Genomic DNA, 26,332 nt, shown 5'->3' with positions numbered 1-26,332 from the left:
GCGCAGATTCTGGATCAGATTGGCCAACAGCTCTCTGAAGTGGGTCCTCATCCTGAATAAGGGGCAGAAGTCCCGCCTCTAGCCAACTCATGTTTGTTGGAGCGCATTTAAAGTCATTTAATGTGATTTAGGCTGCGGGGCTGGCAGTATCGATGGGGATATCTTCTCTGTCGACTCCTTGGATGGCAGGAAGGCTAACCCCGGCATCCTAAAAATCCTGACCCATAACCTGTGATTCTACGGAACCAAACGGCAAAGGCCATTCACCCATGGAGTCCAATGATAGCCAATTCATTAGGACTTCAGGCAACAGTCCTTTCCCAAGTCACTAATACACTAAAATATTAACCCCATTTATTGCCATCTGACCCTCAGGTTTTGCCCCTCTATCCATTAAAGTGAAATGTCAGGGCTCTCGTTGTGGTAAAACAGATCAACCAATCTTCACCCCATTACTCTTTTGGGATCTTGCTGTGTGTAAATTGATGACCACGTATGAATCCATAACAGAGTCCACAGCATTTCAGATATGGTGGGAAGTAATTTGAGATGGTTCCGAAAGACATGAGATGCTGGATAACGCAAGAGCTTTATTCTAAGGCCAGAGTTTCAAGTGAGATTGAGTAGGAAGTAGAGATTAAGTGGTGCTGAACTTGGGTTTTAAAATGTTGTAGCTTGTGGGAGGCAGGGAAAACCAAGGAAGGGAAGAAATTCCGAGTTTTAGAGTACTGGGAAAGGATTAGGGTTAGGGTATGGAACAGTGCAATGAACAGCTTTGAACATGGTGAGGATGCTGGATGGGGAAGAGTGAAGCATGGGGTATTTGCAGTTTTGGAGATTACACCCTGCATCAACAGAAGCAGTGACTTATCTGACACATCTTCACATGTACTGCTTGGGCTGGGATTTATTCTACAAATCAACAAGGTCCTTTGCTTGGTTTGTGGTCTCTTTATATGTGTGCTATTTTGTTCTATTTTTGCTATTTCATAAAAAAACACTTTTCTTTGATTCCTCTTCACCTATTCCACCTGTGAATACTCTTCACCTGTGCTGGAGAACAATCACCCGTGTCTGTGTACTCCAGATCAGTCATCAAACAAGGAAACCGGTTTTAATCCTTCATCACTAGGATGTAAATTGGAAAAACAGAGACTTAAGAATTAATCCCTTGAGATCTCACTAATCAGTCCTGCCAAGCTCAAATAATTCCTCGAAACTATACCTCTTGATCCAAGTGCTTTTCGATCCATTTTCCTCCATCATCACCTGTCCTCTCCCGCCCTACACCACCCGTCTTTTTCCCCACACCTCCGCATTTTATCAAAAAAAATAAAAACAAAAAGCTAAAAGCTACTGCGGATGCTGGAAATCCAAAACAAAAACAGAATTACCTGGAAAAACTCAGCAGGTCTGGCAGCATCGGCGGAGAAGAAATCAGTTAACGTTTCCGCCAACTCCAGCATGATGCCACCACCAAACACATCTTCCCTTCACCCCCCCTGACGGCATTCCATAGGGTTCGTTCCCTCCGGGACACCCTGGTCCACACCTCCGTCACCCCCTACTCCTCAACCCCCACCTATGGCACCTCCCCATGCCCACGCAGAAGATGCAACACCTGCCCCTTCACTTCCTCTCTCCTCACCGTCCAAGGGCCCAAACACTCCTTTCAAGTGAAGCAGCATTTCACTTGCATTTCCCCTAACTTAGTCTACTGCATTCGTTGCTCCCAATGCGGTCTCCTCTACATTGGAGAGACCAAACGCAAACTGGGCGACCGCTTTGCGGAACACCTGCGGTCTGTCCGCAAGAAAGACCCAAACCTCCCTGTCGCTTGCCATTTTAACACTCCACCCTGTTCTCTTGCCCACATGTCTGTCCTTGGCTTGCTGCATTGTTCCAGTGAAGCCCAACGCAAACTGGAGGAACAGCACCTCATCTTCCGACTAGGCACTTTACAGCCTTCCGGGCTGAATATTGAATTCAACAACTTTAGATCTTAAACTCCCCCTACCCCCATCCCCACCCCGTTTCTCCCCCCTCCCTTTTTTTTCAATAATTTATATAGATTCTTCTTTCCCCACCTATTTCCATTATTTTTAAATCTAAAACTAAAACCTTGTTAGCCTTTCCACCCCACCCCCACTAGAGCTGTACTTTGAATATCCTGTCCTCCATTCTTAATTAGCACTTTTCTCAGACAAAACACCTCTTTGACCCTTTTGTCTGTGACATCTTTTGATTATCTGCTCATCTCCACAATCACCACACCCTCAATGTCTCTCTCTCCCGCCCCCCCCCCACCACCCCCCCTCCACCTTAAACCAATTTATATTTCTCCCTTCTTCTAACTATGCTTCAGTTCTGCCGAAGGGCCATGAAGGCTCGAAACGTTAACTGATTTCTTCTCCGCCGATGCTGCCAGACCTGCTGAGTTTTTCCAGGTAATTCTGTTTTTGTTCCACATTTTATCAGCCTGGCTTCCTGGTATTGATTACTGTGTGTAAGGTTTTCTGTAATAGGACACGTTCTAGAGCTATGCCGCAAGTGGCATGGTGAATAAGATATGCAGGAATGTTCCGCTGCACAGATTATAAATAGAACAATATTTCAGAGCATCTCCTCTCCCCTGGTGGAAACATGTCTTGAAACTCGCTCAGCAAATCTCATGTTGGCTGAGTCTTGTTTGAATTCATGTTGGTGAATGTTACAACCAATGCTCAGTTGTTACTGGTTTCCTAGGGGCATTTGTCTTGTCGGTGAGGAACTGGCTGGAAGTGGGGTGGGAAGGGGTGCAGCATGACAAAGGATTTAGCTGCTAAAGAAAAGCTTCCTCCTCTAAAATTCTCCCCTTCCTGTAAGCTCAAACTCCAATTTGCAAACTGCAACTCACTTGGTAGCACCCTCACCTCTGAGATAGAAGACTGTGCGTTCAAATTCCTCCAAAGACTCACAGCTTGCTACCTCAGTAACCTCCTTCGTGCTTTTTCAGTTCTGGCCTCTTGTGCAGCCCGGATGCCCATTGCACTGCCATTGACAACCATGCTAGACCCTAATCTGGTATTTCCACTCACCTCCTTTAAGTTGCTCCCTAAAACCTGTCTCTTTGGTCAAGGTTTTGGTCACCAGTTCTAATACCTCCTTAAGTGTCTCAGTGTCAATTTTCTTTTGACAACACTCCTATGAAGCTCCTTGGGACATTTTTTGACAGTAAATGCTCAAATTAAATGCAAGTTGCTGTGGTATATGAACGGTTACGAATAACGATGATGGGCATAACAGTTGTAACATGTCCAGAGCACGACTGCACACCATATTCCAGTAACATCCAGTTTTTAATCACACCAGATTATTATTCGAGACACTGAACAGACTGGAACTGGGAGGCTGCCTGTGTAACCAGGAAGCTGTCCTTGTAACCAGGAAACTTCCCCTTAAGAATGTTTCTGATCCGTCTTCTCTATTCTTCTCTGATAGTTGTGTTGTTCCTTTGTTGTACGATATTTATAACATACAGTGCACTTGGCACAAAGCACTGACAAGTAAACCTTTTGAGTAACCTGCAAGTGGCCACTGGGACTGATTTTAGGGAGTGGCATTGGTGCTGGTGAGTACTGTTGTGATTACTTGGTGCCTGAGATTTTGGTTACTGCCGTGAATGTTACAGGAACATTGAAAGATCTGTTCGTGGTGAGCTCTTACATTTCTGAGTTACTTAGACCCTGACTTGAAGCTTTTATAAGTGATTGACTCTTTAGCACAGTTTTGAAATGATGTTCTGAAACTGGCTCAGCATTTCTGAAGCATTAAAGACTGATGCCAGTGGTGGGATTAGGATAATTCTATTAGTAACTGCAAGGGTAGTGTTCTAATTCCCTGAGAGTGGATTAAACCTACATCATCATCAGTTAAACCTGCTACCTCCCCTGAATAAACAGCAGGTCTGTCTGGCTCTCAGTATCCTGTCCTCACTTGCTAATTATACCCATTTTTATTTTGACATTGGGTGTTTATGGCTGCTGGTTCATGAAGAATGTGTCTCGCATACGTTACTGGCAACCCCAGTGTAAACCTGACAGGAACGAGAGCAAAATGCTGCCAATGTTGGAAATCTGAAATAAGAACAAAAAATGCTGGAAAAAAACTCAGCAGGTCAGGCATGGAGAGAGACAGACCTAACATTTCAGGTCGATGACCTTTCCTCAGAACTGAGGAAAGGTAGAAATGTAAGAGCTTTTAAGCCAGTAAACCTCTCAGATTCACTAAGGCCCCCTTCCAGGTAAAACATGAACTCAGGTGGGTTAAAGTGGGTTTGGTATTGTCAGTGTGAGATCCTTTGCTCCAGTGTTTCTACTGACCCCAATATAAAAGCAACTTAAAAGTCGTGCATTCTCACCCAGGAGCTTCTGACTTGATACCTAGTCTAGGGAAGGAGAGTGTTGGGTCACCACCTCCTTACTCTGTGCCTTCCTCTCTCAATATTACCTGTTTGAATCCTTGAATTTTGCTTCCAGACTATTAATAGCACAGAGACAGCCACAAACAGAAAATCCAGAAATTTATATGTAGGGTGGTCTATATGGTGAATATCCACACACACATTCAGTCCTCTCAGTAAATTCTCTCATGTTCCCCTTCACAATATTTTACTTGCATAGAATCTTGTGCACTCACATACCATCTTTTGGATAACGTTGCTTACCCATTCTTTTTCCCACTCACAATCCTGTTGCACGCTCCCAGGCTTATGTGTCACCATTCAAACCTTTTAGTTCATGCTTACAAACCCCTTGCCTGCCATCCCATGCACTGACAATCCGTTGACCTGCAGACTCTCACACATTTTAATTTGCACATTCACACTCTCAATTCTTTCTCATTTTCTTTCACACGCTCTCAATCCTCCTCTCACTTTCACTTGGAGACACTCAGGTGCCGGATGTGGTACAGTGAAGGACCAATGGACAAGAACATTAGAATGAAAAATTGGAGAAAATAGGTAATTCCTTGAAAAACAGATATTTAAGATAGTAAATGATGTAGAAAAGTAGATCTGGAACAGTAACAATTCAAAGTGATATAGAGCCTTTAAAGTTGTAAAACACACCAATACACTTCATAGGAGCATTACCAAACAAAATTTGACCCTGAGCCATGTAGGAGATGTTAGGACAAGTGAGAGGTAAGTTTTAAGGAGTGTCTTAAAGGTGGAGAAGAGGTGGAGAGGTTTAGGGAGGGAATTCCAGAGCTTAGGGCCCAGGCAACTGAAGTCAAGGGTGGCAGTGGTGGAGCACTTAAAACTCAGAAAGCGCATGAGGCCACAATTTCAGGAGCACAGAGATCTCTGAGGGTCTACAGCTGGAGGAGGTAATGGGGTTAAGGAGGGATTTGAAAACAAGGATAAGAACTTTAAAATCGAGGCGTTGTTGATCGGGCAGCCAACGTAGGTCAGTGAGCACAGTGTGATGGATGAACAGGGCTTGGTACAAGTTAGGGTATGGGCAGCACTACTTAAGTAGGACACAGATTCAAATCAGTAAAAGGCAAAATTTCGGACTGACATCAGGAAGCTCTTCACGTAACAAGTGATCAGCAGAAGAAATGGGCTAAATGAATAGCAGGTGAAAACCCTGGTATAATTTAGGAAACAATTGCAGGCTGCAGTGGAATGCTTGTAGGAATGTTCTACAAGGATGAGCTAAGATTGTCTCAGATTATCGGAATTTGATAGTTCAGTCTGTTTGATTAATTACAATATTTAGGCTTATAAACTCTTTGCATACAAATTACAGAAAAGTGATTGAACCGCTTTCTTTAAAACTACCATACAAGCCAATTCTACCTTCCCTGCCTCATTACATCTTTCTAAAACTTAAAAAAAAAACAATGCCATTCCCAATATTCAGCAATAATAACAGACAGATGTGTAATGCTTTAACAATTTCTGACAGGTAGCAATTCTCTGTCAACACTTTTTCTGAGCGAGACTTGTTAATTATCAGCAATTAGCCTCCTAATATTCCTGTTCCAACCATCCGTTATGCTTTGACTCCATATGACATGCAGGTGTGCCTCACTGCTGCACACGCCCACAGTTTGCCACTGTTCACTGACCCCCATGGAGAGCCCTTGTCATTCATTATCAACTCTCTGAATTTTTAGAAGCCCACAATATCAGAGCTCACCCATTGCTAAACTCTTTTGTGACAAGGTACAAAGGAATAGGAGGAGTCCACTCAATCCCTCATGGCTGTTCTACCATCAGTCAGATCATAGCTGATGTGTATTTCAACACAATTTTCCTGCCTTAACTCCATATCCCTTGACATTCTGACCTAACAAAAATCTATCCATTTCAGTCTTGAGAATTTCAATTGGCCCTAGTGTCCACTGCCTTTGGAGGGAGAGAGTTCCAGATTTCCAACACCTTTTATATGAAAAGGTTGTGGGTTGACACTGCAGTGTATGAGCTTATGCGTGTGGGTGTTTAGTTTGCCAACTTTAGTTGGGCATATTCCTGCAGGTTTCACCTCTGACCTCCCACCAATTGCCACCTTCAATAGTTTTATAACTAAGACACATCATTTATAATGTCTCTTTGGTTTCCACACCTACCCACCCCCCTCCCCCAACCCCCCCACCGGGGTGGCTTGTAACAGTGTCCTGGAGATTAATCTCTAATTCCTGGAGAATCCAGGGCAATCCTGAAGGCAACCCTAGTAGGAGTTCCAAAAAGGAAGAGACTATACACAGGGATGTGTTGTGCTACATCCATGTAAAGGATGGATTACACAAAGACCACACCATGAGTAAGAACAGTATAAGTGAGGGATATTGAGTGAAAATTGTGTTATATGAGGTGCAATGAGAAAGAGACTGCTGAAGAGTACTTTAAACTGAGGAGAATTTTGAGTGTGACGAAGCGAATCCGAAAGGCACTGGTACCCACAGCCTGGTCTGGTGTTGAGAAGGGGCCCTGCCTTCTGAAGTGCACAGATGGCAATCGGCACATTTTATGACTGAAAGACTGGTGGATATTTAGGGTTGAGATTCCCCTCGCTAGAACAGTGAGGCTGGTGAAATTCCACGTTATGGAGCTGACAAGATGGATGTTCCCCAAGAAAACAAAGCGGAATCATACAGCACAGAAGGAGACAATTCGCTCTATCATGCGCGGTCTTCGAAAGAGCTATCTAATTAACCCCACTCCTTCCTGCTCTTTCCTGATAGCTTTGCAATTATCTCCCCTGCAAGTATTTATCCAATTCCATTCTGAAAGCTATTGTTAAATTTGCTTCCCTTCAGGCAGTACATTCCAGATCATAACCAGATCGTCATGGGCTGAATGGCCTCCTTCTACAACATAACAATTCTGTGATTCTGTGCTAACAACTCACAACATAAAAAAATTCTCCTCATCCTCTGTTTTTTAAGCCAATTGTCTTAAACACAGTAGGTGGTGGTTAAGACTTCTAAAAATTCTTTTGAGTTATCATCAGTCACAGATTGCAACTCGTTCGAGTACAATCACAGTTCTTGGTTTCCAGGAGTGGGACATGAACCCACAACCCTCTGATTCAAAGGCAAGGGTGCTATGAACTGAGCCACAGCTGACACCTCCCTTTAAGACTTCTAATATAGAGAGAGACAGACAGACAGATAACTAATAGGCTTAATGGCCCATTAAGAGATCTCAGGATTCTGGAAAGAGCTGTAACCACAGCTGCTGATCGACTCACTGTGCTTTTCCAACATTTTCTGTTATTCATTTCAGGCTTGCATTTGCAGTCTTCTCTGTATCAGGGACTACATTATCATTGTCAGCGCAGAGAAAATCTTTCCACTTGTGGGGAGAGTTAAACCAGGGGGCCATAAATATAAGGTAGTGACTAATAAATCCAATAAGGAACTCAGGAGAAATGTATTCACCCAGACCATGGTTAGAATGTGGAACTTGCTACCCCAGAGGTTGGTGGATGTAGATGGATGCATTTCAGGGGAAGCTTGATGAGTATGTGAGGGAGAAAGGAATAGAAGGTTATGCTGGCAGGGTGAGATGGTGAAGGTTGGGAGGAGGGTCTTGTGGAATACAGACCAGTTGGCCTGAATAGTCTATTTTTGTGCTGTACATTCTATATATTTTACTCTTATATCAATACCTCCTCTTAGCCCCTGCCTTTTTAGATGAAAGGATTTTCATGTTATTTAGAAAAAAGCAAAATACTACAGGAAACAATGGAACTATCCAACAGTCAGTGGAGAGAAAAAGAGTTAAATTTCCTTACTATAATCTGATACACCAGAGAAGCACTGAGGGAGTGCTGCACTGTCAAAAGTGCCACCTTTCAGATGAGACATTAAACTAAGGCCCCATCTGCTCTCTCAGGTGGGAGTAAAAGATCCCAAGATAGTATTCGAAGAAGAGCAGGGGAATTCTCCCCAGTATCCTGGGACGACATTTATCACTCAACCAACATCACTAAAACAGATTCCCTGGTCATTTATTACGTTGCTGTTTGTGGGATCTTGCTGTGTGCAAACTGGATGCCAGCTGAGCCAAGGCTAACACCTGCCCTACATGGATGGGTCTAAGTTTAAATTTCATGGTCGGTGCTGATCTCAACCGGAGCTGCAGTAGGATTGTTTCAATAGACCTCAAGACCTCTTGCTAGGTGGAGGAAGATCATGTGGTGACTGTTGCTGGGAGATGCACTTTAGGTGAGGATAAGCCCCCAAGACCAAATTGCTTGACAACTCTCACTGCACCCGAACTTACAAATGAAAACTTCTGCTGAAAGTACAACTCTTGAGCGAGTATAATTCTACAGAATTCCCTCTGATACCACTAAGTAGCATTTGTGAGCCTAAACGCTGAGCATCAGGAGAGTATTTGACCAAAGAGGCATCACAGCAGAGCCTTATGCTGGTCCTATTTGATACCTAGACACATCCACTTCCTCGAAATACAGAAGCAGGACTTCTAACGTGCGGTCCCTAAGGCAGCTACAAGTCACTGACTCAGAGTACCATAGAACCATAGAACCATAGAACACTACAGCACAGAAAACAGGCCATTCGGCCCTTCTAGTCTGTGCCGAAATATTATTCTGCTGGTCCCATTGACCTGCACCTAGTCCATAACCCTCCAGACCTCTCCCATCCATGTATCTATCTAATTTATTCTTAAAACTTAAGAGTGAGCCCGCATTTACCACGTCAGATGGTAGCTCGTTCCACACTCTCACCACTCTCTGAGTGAAGAAGATCCCCCTAATGTTTCCCCTAAACCTTTCCCCTTTCACCCTAAAGCCATGTCCTCTCGTGGTTATTTTTCCTAATCTAAGTGGAAAGAGCCTACTCGCATTTACTCTGTCTATACCCCTCACAATTTTGTAAACTTCTATCAAATCTCCCCTCATTCTTCTACGCTCCAAGGAATAAAGTCCTAACCTGTTCAATCTTTCCCTGTAACTCAACTCCTTAAGACCCGGCAACATCCTAGTAAATCTTCTCTGCACTCTCTCAATCTTACTGATATCCTTCCTGTAGTTAGGCGACCAGAACTGCACACAATACTCCAAAGTTGGCCTCACCAATGTCTTATACAACCTCACCATAACATCCCAACTCCTATACTCAATACTTTGATTTATGAAGGCCAGTATGCCAAAAGCTTTCTTTACAACCTTGTCTACCTGTGATGCCACTTTCAGGGAATTATGTATCTGAACTCCCAGATCCCTTTGTTCCTCCGCACTCCTCAGTGCCCTACCATTTACTGTGTATGTCCTACCTTGGTTTGACCTTCCAAAATGTAACACCTCACACTTTTCTGCATTAAATTCCATCTGCCATTTTCTGGCCCATTTTTCCAGTTGGTCCAGATCTCTCTGCAAGCTTTGAAAGCCTTCCTCGCTGTCCACAACGCCTCCAATCTTAGTGTCATCAGCAAACTTGCTGATCCAATTCACCACATTATCATCCAAGTCATTGATATAGACAACAAACAACAATGGTCCCAGTACAGATCCCTGAGGCACACCACTAGTCACAGACCTCCAGTCTGAGAAGCAATCATCCACTACCACTCTCTGTCTTCTCCCACACAGCCAATTTCGAATCCAGTTTACAACCTCTCCATGGATACCAAGTGTCTGAACCTTCTGAACTAACCTCCCATGTGGGACTTTGTCAAAGGCCTTACTAAAGTCCATGTAGACAACATCCACAGCCTTTCCTTCATCTACTTTCTTGGTAACCTCCTTGAAAAACTCTACAAGGTTCGTTAAACATGACCTACCACGCACAAAGCCATGCTGACTATCCTTAATCTGCCCTTGGCTGTCAAAATAATTGTATATCCGATCTCTCAGAACACCTTCCAATAATCTACCTACTACTGACGTCAGGCTCACTGGCCTGTAATTACCTGGTTTACTTTTGGAGCCTTTTTTAAACAACGGAACAACATGAGCTACCCTCCAATCCTCCGGCACCTCACCCGTGGCTAAGGACATTTTAAATATTTCTGCCAGGGCCCCTGCAATTTCTGCACTAGTCTCCCTCAAGGTCCGAGGGAATATCATGTCAGGCCCGGGGGATTTATCTACCTTTATTCGCTGTAAGGCAGCAAGCACCTCCTCCTCTTTAATCTCTAGTAGAGGAGGCTGAAGCTGGGACTGTGTCTCAGCTACTTACAACCTTAACTAGAACAGTCTCTCAGAATAAGGGGCTGATGAGATGAGGAGAAATTGCTTCATTCAAAGGGTTGTGGATCTTTGGAATTCTCTACCCCAAAGGTTATAGATTCTCCATTGTTGAATACATTTAAGGCTGGGATTGATGGATTTTTGGTCTCTCTGGGAATCAGGGTATGTGGGTATGAGTGGGAGTTGAAGCCCAAGATCAGCCATGATTGTATTGAAGCTTGATGGACCGTGTGTTCTACTCCTGCTCCTCTTTCTTATGTTCTTGTGTTAGCTGAGCCACTGGTGAAGCCCATTTTGATGCTTTTTGTCATTAGTAAAGCAAACATCAGAGCACCCCCGACCTGCATTCACCACCCCCACTCCCACTCAACCTCCGGGGTTGTCAAACTGAAACGGTAACTCTGTTTCTCTTCACAGATTCTGCCTGATCTCCTGAGTATTATGAGAATTTTCTGTTTTCATCCCTGCTAGTCTAGCCTGTGTCTGGTTTTTGATTTGGAAAAGGTGTCACCTCAGCCATAAGGAGCCCTGGATTGAGATAGCTCCTCCACTAGTCCTTCCTTCCCTCATCAGAGATAGGAATTTAAAGTGTTCTGTCTAGCCTGACTGAGGACCGGAGGGTGTGATGAAACTTAACTTATTCTGATGAAAAATGTCAACCTGTGTAGCAGGTTGGCACACAGACAGTTAGAAATTCTTTTCCACTGTTGCCTTTTAATTCTCTGGGGAATTCCACCTCTGCTGAACAATGTAACCTTCTTGCAAGTTCCTTGGGGATTAGAGAATGTGGCATTTATCTGTCTGCCAGCGTGTCTAAAGAGGATTCTTCCAGCAATATGGCAAAGCCAGGTTGTATTTCCTCAATTTAATATTGCTTGTCACCTCTTATTAGTGAGAAAGACAGGCATGTCATCCACCTTCTGTCCCTGGTTAGTCTCAGAGACTGAGCTGTAGGTGAGGTGTTTTCTCAAATCACAGTAGTTTATCACTCCTGTGCTCAGTAAACATTGTTTCCCAGTCTGATAACACTTCGATTTAAAATTCTCGCCCTCACTTTCAAATCCCCCCATGGGTCACTGCTGCATATCTCTGTAACCTCCTCAAGTTCCAGCACCTTCTAAGACTTCTGCTCTCTTCCAATTCTGGCCTCTTGCACATCCCCAATTTACATCGCCCCCAACTAGTGGAAGGTAAGAGCCATAAGCTGTGTAATTCCCCCCCTAAACCCCCATGCCTCTCCACCTCGCTCTCTCACCTCCTCCTTCAAGACGCTCCTTAAAACCTACCCTTTTGACCAGGCTTTGACTACCTTCCCTAATGCCGCCTTAAGTGGTTCAGTGTCAAATTTTGTATGATTACACTCCTTTTGCTATGTTAAAGATGCTATACAAATGCAAATTGTTGTTGTATTAACAGATTTTTCAAACACCACAGACCCTCTGGGGGAGGGCTAAAATGTTGACCCTAACCTACAGACGAAGGGAGGTAGTTCAAGACGCGAGGCTCTGACATTCATCCCTCAATACACAAACATCAAAACAGATGACGTTGTCTTTCATCTCATTGCTGTTTGTGGGAGCTTGCTGCATGTGGGTTGTCCACTGCGTTTGTCTTCAAAGGAACAGTGACTACACTGCATATAAGGTATTGCGTTGGTTGAGGAGCACCTTGGGCATCCTGAGAACATCAGAGATGTTATGTGCAAACATAGAAACAAAAGAAAGTCACTCATGAGTCTGTTCCGCCATTCAATTAGATAATGGCTTATCTTTACCTCAATTCCATTTATCCATCTTTGTTCCATATCCCCATTTCCTCCTTATCTAACATAAATCTCATTCTTGAAGATTTTAATTGTCCAGCCCTTATGGCAAATGAGTTTCAGATTTCCACGATGCTTCATGTGAAAAATTGCTTCCTGATTCACTCCTAAATAATCTAGTTTATGTTCTTTTGTTCTGGATTCCCTTGCCAAAGGCAATAATCTCTGTGTCTACCATATCAAATTCCTTTGTTTTAAAGACCTCAGTTAATTCACCCCTCAAACATTTACATGTAGGATGCATTCCTCATAATTTAACTCTTTAAGCCCGGCTTTCATTTTAGTGAATCTGCGTTGTACACCACCTTCAAATCCTTTTATCCCTACTTGCTTTCTCCAAATTAATTATCAAACCATGCCAAAATGTTACCTCCAAATCTGTGATGTTTCATTTTTGCAGAACCTTATCAGAAGCTTTCTGTAAGTCTGTCAGATCAACATCCATCATCACTGCCCTATTCACCAGACAACGACCACCTCAAAAAAATTCAATGGGATTAGTCAACCCTGTGGTGACTTTCCTTGATTAGTTCATACTTATCCAAGTGCTCAGTCACTCCAAGCCTTGCTGCTGTCATGACCTGCCCACAAAGAATGAGACAGGTGCAGATTAGGGCTTCATTTTTGCAACCCTGCCTGATTTTACGCTCATGAAGAATGGGTTAACCTACGCAACCGGTGTGAGATGTTGGCAGGTAAGACCCATGGGCAATTTTAACTGCCCATTCGGCTGGTTTCTGCTGAGTGGGCAGAGTTAAAATCATCACTTTAATTCACAGACACATCAAAACACAGCCATAGAATCGCACGATGAAAGAGTAACAGGCATCAGAACGTGCCAATTCCAAGTTAATACCACAGAAATGTATGTGGCAAGTTATTACCCTGTGTTTAATATCGTTTAATAGGCTAGTGAACGCTCCCAAGAACATTTATCCTGCTGGTGACAGAGTTGCTGCCAGTGATTTTGATCAACATCATGCCTTTTTTTTTGTGTAATAAACAAGTTAATAATTGCTTGTCCCATCTGTTACCGTGAATGACTCTGTCACGGACTGATTGAAGAGGACAGCCGGAATCAAATCAGTGTGACGGATGGACATCACCTACTTGTGTGAACTGTCACAGCCCCTTCTGTGTCATTGCAAACTGTCCTGATGAATTAAAGGGCAGCCTGTAAATTGATAAATTGATATCCGCATCATTAAACGGTCAGGACCGGGTCCAGTGGTCCAAGGTTTTGCTCTAAATCTCAATGAAAAGCAAAATGTCAGGAGTAAGCAGACTTTTAATCAATAGAACACCTGCTAAGCGAACTGCTTAATCAGTTACCAAGAAAAAAACATATTGCAAGGGTTCACACAAAAGAAGCATACGAAGGAATCATGTTATGAAACTTGTTGCAGGTGGGGTTTTTTTTTGTTGTATGTGTGGGGCCTGCACAAAATGTAATGCTATGGGTTGAATATTTCTGGCCCGTTGGAGATAAGCTGGGAGGCGGGAGGGTTAGCAATACGGATGGGGAAAGTGTTGGGGGGAAGTGTGGGGGAGGTGGTGGGAGCCTGACAACTTTGCGTTACCATGGCCGCTTGCCAATGGCGGGAACATTAGTGGCACAGCCACCCACTGGGTGGCCAATTGAGTCACTTAATGGCCAAATTAAGGGCTACTTTCATTCCCTTTGGGCATTTTCCCAGGTCAGGAGGGCCCACTGCTGTGTGGTGAGACCACCAGGTAAACTATGATGGTCTTCCAGTGGGTTCCCGGGGAGGGTCCCTCCTTAGTGAAAGTGCCATGGCCCATGGAGGGGCTTCCTGGTGGCAGCGGCTGCTCCTGTGCCTAAGGCTTCCTTGGAAAAATTCAGCCCTGTAATTTCATCTGTCCCCTCACACAATCTTCTTTTACTTCCCCCTTGTCTATATAAAACCCAACGTAAGCCATGTTGCTTGGCTGAGTGGTACGGCACTGTCAACATTTGTTCAGCATCCATGACTGCAGTCTTCCAGACGCACAGCAAGGTACACATTCGCATGCATATTGATATTGATTTGATACGATCTGACTCTCAGCTGTTCACACCTGCCAGTGTTTATTAATTATCTGGAGGCAGATTTGAACTGGTCTTTAGATAAAGGCGGCTGATTATGGACGCTCTGGGGCCCAGTGAACAGTTTCTGCTGTTTGCCAATGTTGCATAGCAGCTGAAATGTGACAGGGGACTTGGACTTCGCTGTAACACAGCCGGTTTATTGAAGCAATACGTCACAAGCCGGTGCTTTTGGTGATGTTTGTGGTGGGGGAAGGGAGGGGTGATGGTGGCACGGGCAAGTCAGAGGGCCTCCTCATGGGGTCTGCTCCTGGGCCTGGCCATGCAAGGCAGCCATATATATGCCCAGGTTGGATGCAGCCCATGGTGGGGTGGGGGAGCGATCATTCTTCCTGCCACTCTCCTGTGCTGTTGCTTGCGCCCATATGACCCTGAAGGGGGAGCACATGGCATCCACTGGTATGTCTGTGGCCTCCCATGACAGGGTGGACCCCACTGGGACTGCAGCGTTTGATGGATTTTAGCAGCAACATTATTGTTTAAGTTGTATGCGTTTCTTCTGTTTTCTTTTTATGTTTTAGTTCTTCATTATTTAGTTTCTATTGGGGTTCTCCCACCATAACTTGAGTGGAAGCGCAGCAGAAACCCGGCAGAAATGGAGTGACAAGCCAGTCACATGTTTCTCTGGGACTTTCCGCTGACCTTGTGACAAGGCTGTGGCCAGATACATGAGCCCAGTGATACTCCTGGCACCACCCAAATCCCCAGTATTCACTCTTAGCACTGAGCTTCTCTATGGAAATTACACATTTTTAAAATCTACCTTTTGGTAACTTTGAGGCAAGTGAGACATCAGACTTATAATTATGTAGCGAGTCACTTGGTTAGCCCCATCACAAAGCCCCACTTTCCCAGGCTCCACAATAGGGTAAGTAGAAAAGAAATTGTAGCTTACCTTTCAGATGGCAACAACCTGTTGTTCCTTTAAGGACTGGTCCTGGGTTTCCTTGCTGAGCCCCTAGGCAAACTGCCCACAGCATACAGCCTAAGGGTAGTCTCTCACACACACCTAGGGCACAATTTAATGCCCTCCCCAAGGTGAGTCTGGAGGCAGGGGGAAGCATTTAATCGGGTGACAGGCTGCCAGGTGTGGACCTGCCATCTTCCTGCCTCTGCCCCGAATAAGTCTGGGGTGGGAAGGCTCATGGATGCCCTTCCCCTACCAATGCCAACTGAGGCCCTTAAGAGGGCAATTAATGCCCACTTAAGGCCCCATTCCATCGCCGTTGGTATTCGACCAGGGCAGTGTGACCCTGTAGTGTTTGCTTGCGGGCTCCTGGGGATGGGGATGGGGTTCCCCGTTGTCAAGCACTCAGTGCCTGAGCGAGGGACCCGGCATCAGGGAGAGGGGGCACATTGAAAGCCATCGCCTGTCCTTTCTGCTGCTGCCCCTGCTGTCCCCCCAGCCAGCAACCCCTCCCCGTGACCCCCACCCTGCCCTCACTGACCTGTGGCCTGGGTCCTTTGCTGATCCTGGGCCTCTGGCATGTGCATTACTGGCAGTGCCACCGCCCTCCTTGTGGTGCTGGTGGAAATGGTGAGTTGCTGGTCTTTGGCTGGCCAGATAATCTCGGGGAGCAGGATTTTCACCCCCAAGGTCCTTGATCCTTGCCTGCTGGCCACTTAACTGCCTGACTGGCATTTATTAGGGCAGGCCTTCCCTAGGGTTGCCAACTGTGATTAAATGTATTCCTGGAGGTTTCATCACATGACCTGCCTACACAGCCCCAGCCATTCGTCAACCAACACATCCATCCTTGTGACACAGAATTCCTACACCTATTGGAAAGCTAGAAGATTCATTACCCAATTGAATGCTGCTTGATTGTCAGCCAGCCTTTTTTCTCCATTTTTAATATTTTTATACCTGGTAACGAGAAATGTTAAAAAAAAATGATTTAAAAAAACCAATCTTTTTTAATGCCCGGATGATTTTTCTCCATGGTTGCTCACAGCAGCGAGCAGTGCCCTGGAGATTGATCTTCAGTTCCTGGAGTCACCAGGCCAATCCTGGATGGCTGACAACGCTAGCCTTCCCCAAAGGAGGCAATGCGGAGCTCTCTCTGGCTCTCCAGCTGACAGTCGAGACCTCTGTCGCCAGGATTAAATCCCATCCCTACTCAGTAGGCCTAACCAATACGCCGGGCGATGCAGTTCCAGCGCGGAATGATTGCGCACACTCGGCCGGCTATGTTGGATCCTTAGGCACAGTGTTATCCAATTTCTAGGCCCGTTTTGTCCTAAGTTCTTCAAAGCACCAAGAATCACCAGCAGATCGAAAACAGTTTGTCGTTCCATATAATGTAAATTTGATAACTGTAGGGAGTAGTATTTTGCTTAAGTTTTTGCACCGAGGAGCATAGGAAAAGGAAGTCATTCTGCCCCTCAGGCCTGCTCCATAATTCAGTTAGATAGTGGTTGCCTCTTATCTACCAACTTATGATGACTTGGTCATTTATCTTGACGCTGTCAGTGGGATCTTGTTGTGCACAAATTGGCTGCAGGGTTTACACCACGACAATGAGCATGCTTCAAAACTAACTAATTGGTTGTAAAGCATTTTAGAATGTCCTCATCGTGAAGGGCACTACTTAAATCTTTTTTTCCTTTGCAAGAGTAACAGTGTTGGGAAAAAGCTGGCCTGTGATGGTGATATCCGTATAATATGTTAACATTTGCAAAGGGAGATTGCGCGTGATGGACACAGTTGTTTTAGTGAATGTTAGCAACATTGGCAGGAACCGGCTGTATGGGAGACCTGGAACCAATTAGAATCACTGAATATCTACGGGTTGGATATTACAGCTTTTGTGCTTGGCTCAGTCAGGATTTTCTGGCTTGCAAGCCTTATGCTGATGAACATCACACTTAAACACAGACTGTACGGTAATCATAATTATTATTTTATAAGATTTGATCATCATTGGATTATACAGCTCAGAAGGAAGCATTTCGGCCCAGCGTCTCTGTGTCGGCTCTTTAAAGGGTTCACTAGACCCTGCTGCTCTTTCCCCATAGCCATCTAAGTTTATTCCTTTTCAAGTTTATAATAAATTCCCTTTGACAGTTACAACTGAATCTTCTTCCCCATCCCTTTCATGCAGCACATTCCAGATCACAACAACCCAATGCATAAAACAAAATCCTCCTCATCTCTCCCCTCGTACTTTTGCCAAATACCTTAAATTTGTATCATTTGATGACCAACCCTCTTGCCACTGGAAGTAATTTCTCCAGATTTGTTATCTCCAGACTCTTTGGGCAGGATTTTCCCCCTGTCGGGGGCGAAGTTGAAATGCGGGCGCGCAGAGGTGCGCCTCCGATTGGCGCCCCCGATCCGAGGCACGGTGCTATTTTATGGCCCGCCCAGCGTGCGCTATGCGCTATGCGCTCCCTTTGCGGGTGGGGGAGAATTCCTTAAACCCCGAGAGTGCGGTCTTTCGCGCACTCATCTCCCTGAGGCTAAGTACTGCCTCAGGGAGATCGGCTCTACTGCCAAAAATATTAAAAATAGAGAAAGAAAATTCCCTGGCATGTCCCCTCATGTGACACTGTCATGAGTTGGGACATGTCCATAATTTAAAAAAAAACTTTTTTAAAACCTACATGAAACTTCATCCCGCCGGAGGAAGAGGTTTCATGCTTTTTCTAATTCCCGCCGGGGCTCCTTAAGGTTGGACGGGCAGTTCCATTAATTAGTTTAATTACTCTGTCAATGGCCTCAATTGGCCATTGACAGGTTGGCGGGTGCATAGCTGATTTCGCTGCGCCCCTGCCTACCTGAAAATTTAAATGGGGCGCGGTGATGTTGGGAGTTCCGCCCGATGTTACCGTGCATCATTTTACATGTCAGCGAGCGGGCCCCACCCCCCTGCTCGCCGACGGGAAAATCCTATCCTTTATGATTTTGAATAGTTACTGAATCTCCCCTTAACTCTCTTTGCTCTAATCATAACAACTCCAGCTTCTCTTGTCTGTCCACAAAACTGAAGTCCCATATCCCTGATATCATTCTAGTAAATCTCACCTGTGACCCTTGACATTGTCCTAAAGTGTGGTGCCCAGAATTGGACAGGATTCTCCACTGAGGCCTAGCCTGTGATTTATGTTGGAGGTCATGGTCCTGTGAAAAATTCTTCAAAAGTGTCTTTACAGAAAGACCCAAATGTGCATTTCTGCTTTTGTATCTTACAATGTTCAGCGTTGGAAAAGAAGTTTCTGGGTAATTAGGGTTTGATGTGAAATCCGTGTATTTAGGATGTCCTGTCCTAAAAGAGTTGATAATTCTTGTTGCTGTTGGAAAGGGAGTTGGTTTGGGGAGGGGTGTAAACCATTTTGAGTGATGTTTCCTCTTCCATGAAGGCTGCAGGATTTCCGTGACATTTGCAGACTCTGACATTGGAGTGAGTCATCTTCTGTATAATTCATAACTAACTGTACAATTAAATTCAGGGCTTATTAAAGAACATGGAGCTGTATTTTCTCTGCATCAAGATATCTTTGTACCAGGTATGCGCATCCAATGTCTTTAACTTTGCCGCTTTAGGCCTCCACGTGCGTATTTTTCGAGAATTATCAAATGGATTATGCTGCAACTCCACCATTTTTTTCTGGGAGTCTGGTAGCTTTACAGCTTTTTTTCCTGTCAGAGAAATGAGGATGAAGGCAAGAACTGTTTACATATCATGAGCCCACCTTGTCACATGGCCCAAAGAGGGAAAGAGCTTAATTTACAACCACTTTTCCCCTTTAATTGATAAGCTGCAGGATGGAGACTAACATTAGGGTGCAGCTTAAAATAGGATTTAAAAAGCATAAATCAGTTCATAACTATTAATATTTAGTGACATAAACCCCTTTACAGTGGTAATCACACAGCGATGTGAACAGTGATAACTCAAAAGACATGAATTTGTACTGTAGTGAATTGCTTTTAACAAGATGTCCTGGATAAAAGCAAAATTCCCAGAACAAAATGAGGTAAAATGTTTGATAAATGGCAAATACTAATGCCAATAAATGGGTGAATATCAGAATGTTTCCTGATGTGCAGGATGTGTACCCTGGTTTACCTTATGACTCAGTTGATGATGAAGTGTCCATTCCTTATCAACTCTGAACCTTTCAGCCTTTGGGACAAGCATTCTACCAATTTGAAAAAAGAAATACTTTATACAGCAGTAATATCACCCTTCATTACCTCAGGCTATTCCAAAGTGCTTTACAGCCAATGAAGTACTTTTAAAGTGCAGTCACTCACCATTGCAATGTAGGAAATACAGCAGCCAAATTGCAGATCCCACAAACAGCAATGTGATAATTACTTTTTTTAAATTGATGTAGGGTCATGGGATCATTTACCCTTTTTCTGAACTCTCATTTTCTGAGAGAACAGGTAAAGCCCTGGTTTAACTTCGCAATAGAAAGATGTCACCTCCAACAATGCAACGCTTCCTCAGTACTTGCACGAGGAGTGTCAGCCTAAATTTTGTACCCCATTCTCCAGCACGGAGCTTGAACCCACAACTGTCTGACAAAGGCGAGATTGCTACCCACTGAGTCACGGCTGATTCATCTGTTGACTGAGTGCCTTGGATTTCTTAACCATTCAGAAAGTCCTTTATTGCTCCAGCTGTTGTTGACTGCGGTGATGCATAAATCTTTGTGGTAAAGTATAAGTATTCAATGGAAAGAGGTAAGAACTACCAAAAACATTGACTGTTGTATGATTCTGAGGTGCCAAGGTATGACAGAGTACATTATTGTGATTTTTCAACTTTGATTTTACATTGAAAGCATTTCGAGATAGTGGCACAAGCTCCAAAATGGTCTTGTGAGTCAAGGTGATGCAATTTTCAGCTATTAAACTGTACAGGCCACAGTTCATCCCCAATCTGAGTTGAGTTAGCTGCTCCCAGTCAGGGTGACTGTAGGGCTGTAGTTGGCCTCTCAGCACCAGGGTAAGGAGGGAAGAGAATTGGTCAGGGTTCCCACCTCCAGTGTCTACCCCGCCTCCTCCAACCCTGCACCCACACTAGAAAGCGCACATATGTGGACAGGCATGTTCTCCTGAAGGTGACTTTAAGGAATGTTATTGCAACAGAGCAGAGAGCTATGCTATGAAGCTGGCTGTACCACCAATGACTTGGCAAAGCTAATGCTGACATTAGCTGATGAGAAAGCTTTCCAAATTTTTTAAATATTCTTTCATGGGATGTGGGTGTTGTGGCAATGCCAGCATTTGTTGCCCATCCCTAATTTCATCATATACCTGCTGTTCATCACTGCTTAGACCCAAGAATGATCAGTTGGGTGAGGCACTGTGGAATCAGCTTTCCACCTTCAGTTCATGTGGTAAAGACAGGGGCTAGTAATTTCCTACAGTTCTTCACGTCAACACCACACTAACGTATTCACCACGTACTATTTTACATAGGTTATACTCTTTAAGCAGAAGGTCTTGTGGCACAGTGGGTAGCGCCCCTGCCTCTGAGTCAGCAGCTCCAGGTTCAAGTCCCACTCCAGGACTTGATGGCCAAGGAAGTTATGTTCATAACGTGGCCAAACATGCTGAGCAGCAACTCGTAAATCCTTCCAACATACGCCAATGGGTGTAAGAGCAGGAGTGAATCCTGGTCAGCCATCTGCAGAAGGCAATGGTAAACCACTGTTGCATCTTGCCAATATGGACCAACACAGCAGTCCATGGTCACCAATGCCCGTTCAGGGCATGGTACCTGGAGAGAGAGAGAGATAGTATATGAGTGAGTCCAAACCCATGGGTCATAAATATACCACTAATAAATCCAATAGGGAAATCAGAAGAAACTTCCTTTGCCAGGGAGTGGTTAGAATGTGGGTCACACTACCACAGGGAGTGGATGAGGTGAATAAGGGGAAATTAAATAAGTATATGAGGATGAAAGGAACAGAAAATTATTGATAGGGTTAGATGAATTAAGGCAGGAAGGGGCCCCATGTGAAACATAAACATAGTTATAGATCAGTTGGACCAAATGGCCTGTTCTTGTCCTGTAATTTTTATGTGGTAATATCTCCAGACTGCTTCAAGTGGGAATTTAAGATGAGGTCAAAATGTGGTTTGGTCTTCATCCCATGTCAATATGTGCCAGTGAGCAGAAATACACTTCTCCCCTAGTTGATACCAAAGCTAGAAAGAGCACATTTCTTAATGGTGAAATGTCAACTTGTGAGATTGCAACGGTTTAAAGAGAGGGTACAAAAGTCTATAAGGAATCTCAATTAGAAAGAAAGAAAATATTATACCCTTTTATTAAAGAAAAGGCTGGAATCACACTCAGACAAACACGTGAATTACTGATATGGGGCGAGAAAAAATTCATACTCTTGGAGCAGCATGTTCTCCTGAAGCTGACTTTAAGGAATGTTATTGCAACAGAGCAGAGAGCTATGCTATGAAGCTGGCTGTACCACCAATGGCTTGGCAAAGCTAATGCTGACATTAGCTGGTGAGAAAGCTTTCCAAAGTTTTAAAATATTCTTTCATGGGATGTGGGTGTTGTGGCAATGCCAGCATTTGTTGCCCATCCCTAATTTCCCTTGAACGAGTGGCTTCCTCGGCCATTTCAGAGTCAACCACATTGCTGTGAGTCTGGAGTCACATGTAGGCCAGACCAAGTAAGGATGGCAGATTTCCTTCCCTAAAGGACATTAGTGAACCAGATGGGTTTTTACAACAATCGATGATAGTTTCATGTCCACCATTACTTAGACTAACTTTAAATTCCAGATTTATTAATTGAATTTAAGTTTCACCAGCTGCCGTGTTGGGATTTGAACCCAGCATTAGCCTGGGTCTCTGGATTACTCGTCAAGTGACATTACCACGACACCACCATCTCCCCATAAAACTCCCAATATTGACACTGGGAAGAATATAAGATGGCTTTAATTTTTTTTCAAAAATTATAAGAAATGTTATGCCATCCATTGGCTTAGCAACAAGCCAAGAACCACACTCTGTAAAGTTACATGTGCCTGAAGCTTTCTGTGCCTGAAGTCCCTTGGATCAGTGTACGAACTCCTTAAGACCTCAGTCAGCCTTTACAAAGGTAGCCAATATCAGAGATGGTGTTGGAGATTATAGACTTAATGGAAAATCAAAATTGTGTGGATGCTGGAAATCTGAAATAAAAACAAAAAGTATTCTGGAAATAATCACTAAGTCAGTCAGCATTTCTGGAGAGAGAAACAGAGTTAACTTTTCAGGTCGATGATTTTTCTTCAGAGCAGTAATTGAGTACTGAGGCTCACCATCTAAATACCAACAGGTATGTATGGCACATCAGCAGCAGCTGAGGTATCGATGGAAACTGTTCACTGAGGGCTCTTAAAGAGCTATTTTTACTACAACTTACAGTTCTTTCTTGGTTAAGAATAAATTTACTCCATGAGTCTCTCTCCTGACTCTGATCGTTGTTTTTCAACTCTCAATCTATTACACTTGCTCAGTTTATTTTTTAAGTAAAGTGACCACAGCCAAAGGCAATTTTCTAATTGTGGTTCCATGATGACCTCATGGACTGTCAACATTACCTCCTCAGATTCTAGGGTTCCTGGTCACAACTGTCCAATTAGGACTGCCAGCACTGATTGCTACCATTTGTTTCCTACAATTTAATGAATTTATTGCCCAATTACTACTATCTGTTTTGTCCCAGGAGCTTTCAGTTCAGCTCTTTTGCATCATCTGTATTAGGAGGCTCCTTCTGAAAGTCTTGACCTTACATCAACCCCTTTGGGGACTCAGTCAATGTCTCTGTTCTAAATGGAGTCGCATTAAGTCATGACAGTGCAGCTGGCATTAGCCAAGTGAACAGTAAATACAGTGGATTTCATGGCACAAGTATTTCTGGTTCTGTCTCAAAGGCCATGAGTCATATTTGTGTACTGACAGCCTCCACATTGAGTGTCTCACTCAATGGCCATGGCTGAGGCCAGACATTTCAGTATTCAGAATATAACATGAGCATCCGTGTGATATTCGATTGTCAGCGGACTTTACGCACCTGTGCAATTTCACACTGCAGTCTCTGGGCTGGCAATCCAGGTGGATGCCCAGATTAGCTTTCTCCTTCCGGCACTAAGACCAGTGACACCCACTGCCATTGTTTGGACACTCGGCCAAAGGTTAAATCGGGGCTCTTTACTGGCCCTTTGTCATTAAATACCCCAGCAAGCGGTGCATGTATCCTTGCCTCTATCCAAGCTGCACTTTGCTGCAAATTAATCGGCTAATGTAACAGTTACCATGGAGCCGTGTGATCAGTAAATGCAGCAGTTACCATGGAATCTGCACAGCAGCTGACTGTGTTTATGAAGGATTTCAGCATAAAATATAAATATGAATGGAAAGGTTACTTGGACGGATAATACCACGGCGACCTTTTCATTTCTGTTTGACTTCTTCCTGCTCAGCCTTTTTCTCCCAGTTGAGGTGTATGGTGGAGCCCCAGGGATGAAACTGTTGCCAAGGTAACCCTCTGAGCTGGATGTCCGTGGTTGCTGAGGGAGCATTGTGTGACGGCAGGTGATGAGATGGGAATCGAGCTTCTGACAGGTGGCAGGGAAAGGAAAAATAGAGTTCACTTAAAATGTCTGCCACAGTGCTGTGTGCCAGGAATGAGTCAGAGTTAAACAGATTAGTGTTACAGCTTTCACTTTTATTGGAAGAGATAGGATGTTTTTAAAACATGGCAACTACAACTATGACATTAACGCATTTTCCATAGGGAAAAGTATGGTTGCATTGTGCATTGGGTATTATACCAGAGTAGAAACCTCAGAGGACATGGACTAGAAAGTTGTTTGGGCCGCTTTTCAGGGACCACATGGATGCAGTGTACCTTAGACATCCCAAAACACATTACAGCCAGGTAATCTATTTTTAGTGATGGTGGTTGAAGGATGAATATCGCTAGGACACCAGAGAAATCTTCCCCGTCTTTCTGAGAACCAAGAGCACCGAGAGAACTTTAATGTCGACCTGAGGGGCAGACTGGACCTCAGTTTAACATCTCATCCAAAATACGGGCACCCCCAACCCATGCAGGTTTCTTCAGTGCTGCATTTGAACGTCAGTCTAGATTTTCTGCTCAAGCCTCACGGCCTTTATGTCTCAAAGGCGAGAGCACTTCCACTGAGCCATGGCCAACACTGCATCAACTCTGCAATCTACGCAGCGTACAGAGGCAAGTAATGGAAAAAAAAAATTACAGTTATACGGTCCTTTTCATACCTTCAGTGCATTAAAAACTCGCAGTCAACAAACTGTCTTTTGAAATGCAGTCACTGCTGTCATGCTGGAAAATTCACAAGTTAACTTAGGTCGGCTGTGAAGTTTACATAAAAAAAAATACACAAACTCATAGGCCAGAGTTTTACCCGCCCGACCCGATTGGGCATAAAGTAGCGCGAGAAGGCGTCAGGCAAGTGTCCCGATGTCATCCCGCGTGTACGCAATCTTCAGGTCGGCGGGCGCGCGCGCAGGTGTCGGAGCCGCGCCTGCCATCAATTAAAAGGCCGCTGAAGGCCATTAAAAAGCCAATTGATCCAGACTTTCCGTTGCCAGTGCGATTTCGCACTCATCACATGGGCAAAACGGGCAGTCGGACAGCCAACTTTTAACGAATCCTCACCCAAGGGCCAGATAAACAGGGTCTGCGGCATTGCCATTGTGAGCAGTGAGGCATTTAGGAGATACTTCGCTGCTGGTTGCTTATTTGAACTTGACAGCTTCACCTCTGTCTTGAGCTTCATTCTTAGTGGGCGACATTTTCCCCCCCGTCGTGGGGGGAGGTGCGGGAGCGGGCGCGTCTTGAAATGAAGCCTAGAAACACTGGGCTGTATCTTCCGGTCAGTGAGCGGGGGGACGGGGCCTGCTCGCCGACACATAAAATGACGCAGGGTGACACCGGACATGTGTCCCAACATCACCCCGCGTCATTGCCGAACTGTCAAAGGCCTATTAAGGCCATTAAAAAAGTAACTAACATGATTAATGGGCCTGCCCATCCAAACGTCAGGGGCGCGCCGCCATTTTAGGTGGGTGGACCAAGTAAGGCCGGCCCAGTGTGACGTCCGCCAGGAAGCGCTATGCGCTATGCACTATGCGCTCCCTGTGCGGCCGGGGGGAGGGGGGAGGAGGGATTCCCTGAGTGCGAAAGAGCACACGGATCCCCCTGAGGCAAAGTCCTGCCTCAGGGAGATCGGCTCAGGCTTGAAACGTTAAATAAAGATGAGAAAAAAAATGACTGACGTTTCCCACATGAGCTGAGACATGTCAATTTCTTTTAGTGAGAGATTTTATAAAAATTTTAGTAACCTCATGAAACCTCACCCGGCCCATGGATGAGGTTTCATGTTTTTTCAGAAGCCCGCCCGTGCGCCTGGCCTGTCCGCCAACCTTATGTTAATTACTTTTTTAATGGCCTTAATGGGCCTTTGACAGTGCGGCGGGTGCACAGCCAATTCGGCCCGATGTCACCCTACGTCATTTTATGTGTTAGCGAGTGGGCCCCGCCCCCCCGGGCCCCGCCCCTGGGCCCTGGCCCCCAGGCCCCGCCCCCCCACCCCGGTCGCCGGCCGGAAGATACAGCCCAGTATTCCTAGGCTTCATTTCAAGACTCATTGGTGTCTCCAGGGGCCCCC

The 26,332-nt window shown here is 44.7% G+C and overlaps 1 protein-coding gene across 4 annotated transcripts in view; it reads left to right on the top strand.

The window, feature by feature from the left end:
- The window catches only part of LOC144669377 (synaptotagmin-1-like), a 119,258-nt gene that overhangs the window by 38,192 nt on the left and 54,734 nt on the right, over positions 1–26,332 (top strand). Inside the window, exon 1 of one of the 4 annotated variants that reach the window (XM_078531761.1) lies at positions 3,508–3,610. The exons of 1 other annotated variant lie outside the window; for it this stretch is intronic. The gene's annotated coding sequence lies outside the window, so the exon portion shown is untranslated. Of the gene's footprint in view, positions 1–3,507; positions 3,611–12,128; positions 12,357–26,332 lie in introns of those variants that run through there. 2 more of the 4 variants (XM_078531763.1, XM_078531760.1) reach the window with 2 other exon arrangements.

This window comes from Cetorhinus maximus, chromosome 29, assembly GCF_964194155.1.
Source record: "Cetorhinus maximus chromosome 29, sCetMax3.hap1.1, whole genome shotgun sequence".
Taxonomy (NCBI): Eukaryota; Metazoa; Chordata; class Chondrichthyes; order Lamniformes; family Cetorhinidae; genus Cetorhinus; species Cetorhinus maximus.
Note: the sequence above shows the minus strand (reverse complement) of the source record. Positions and strands in the feature narration are given on the sequence as shown.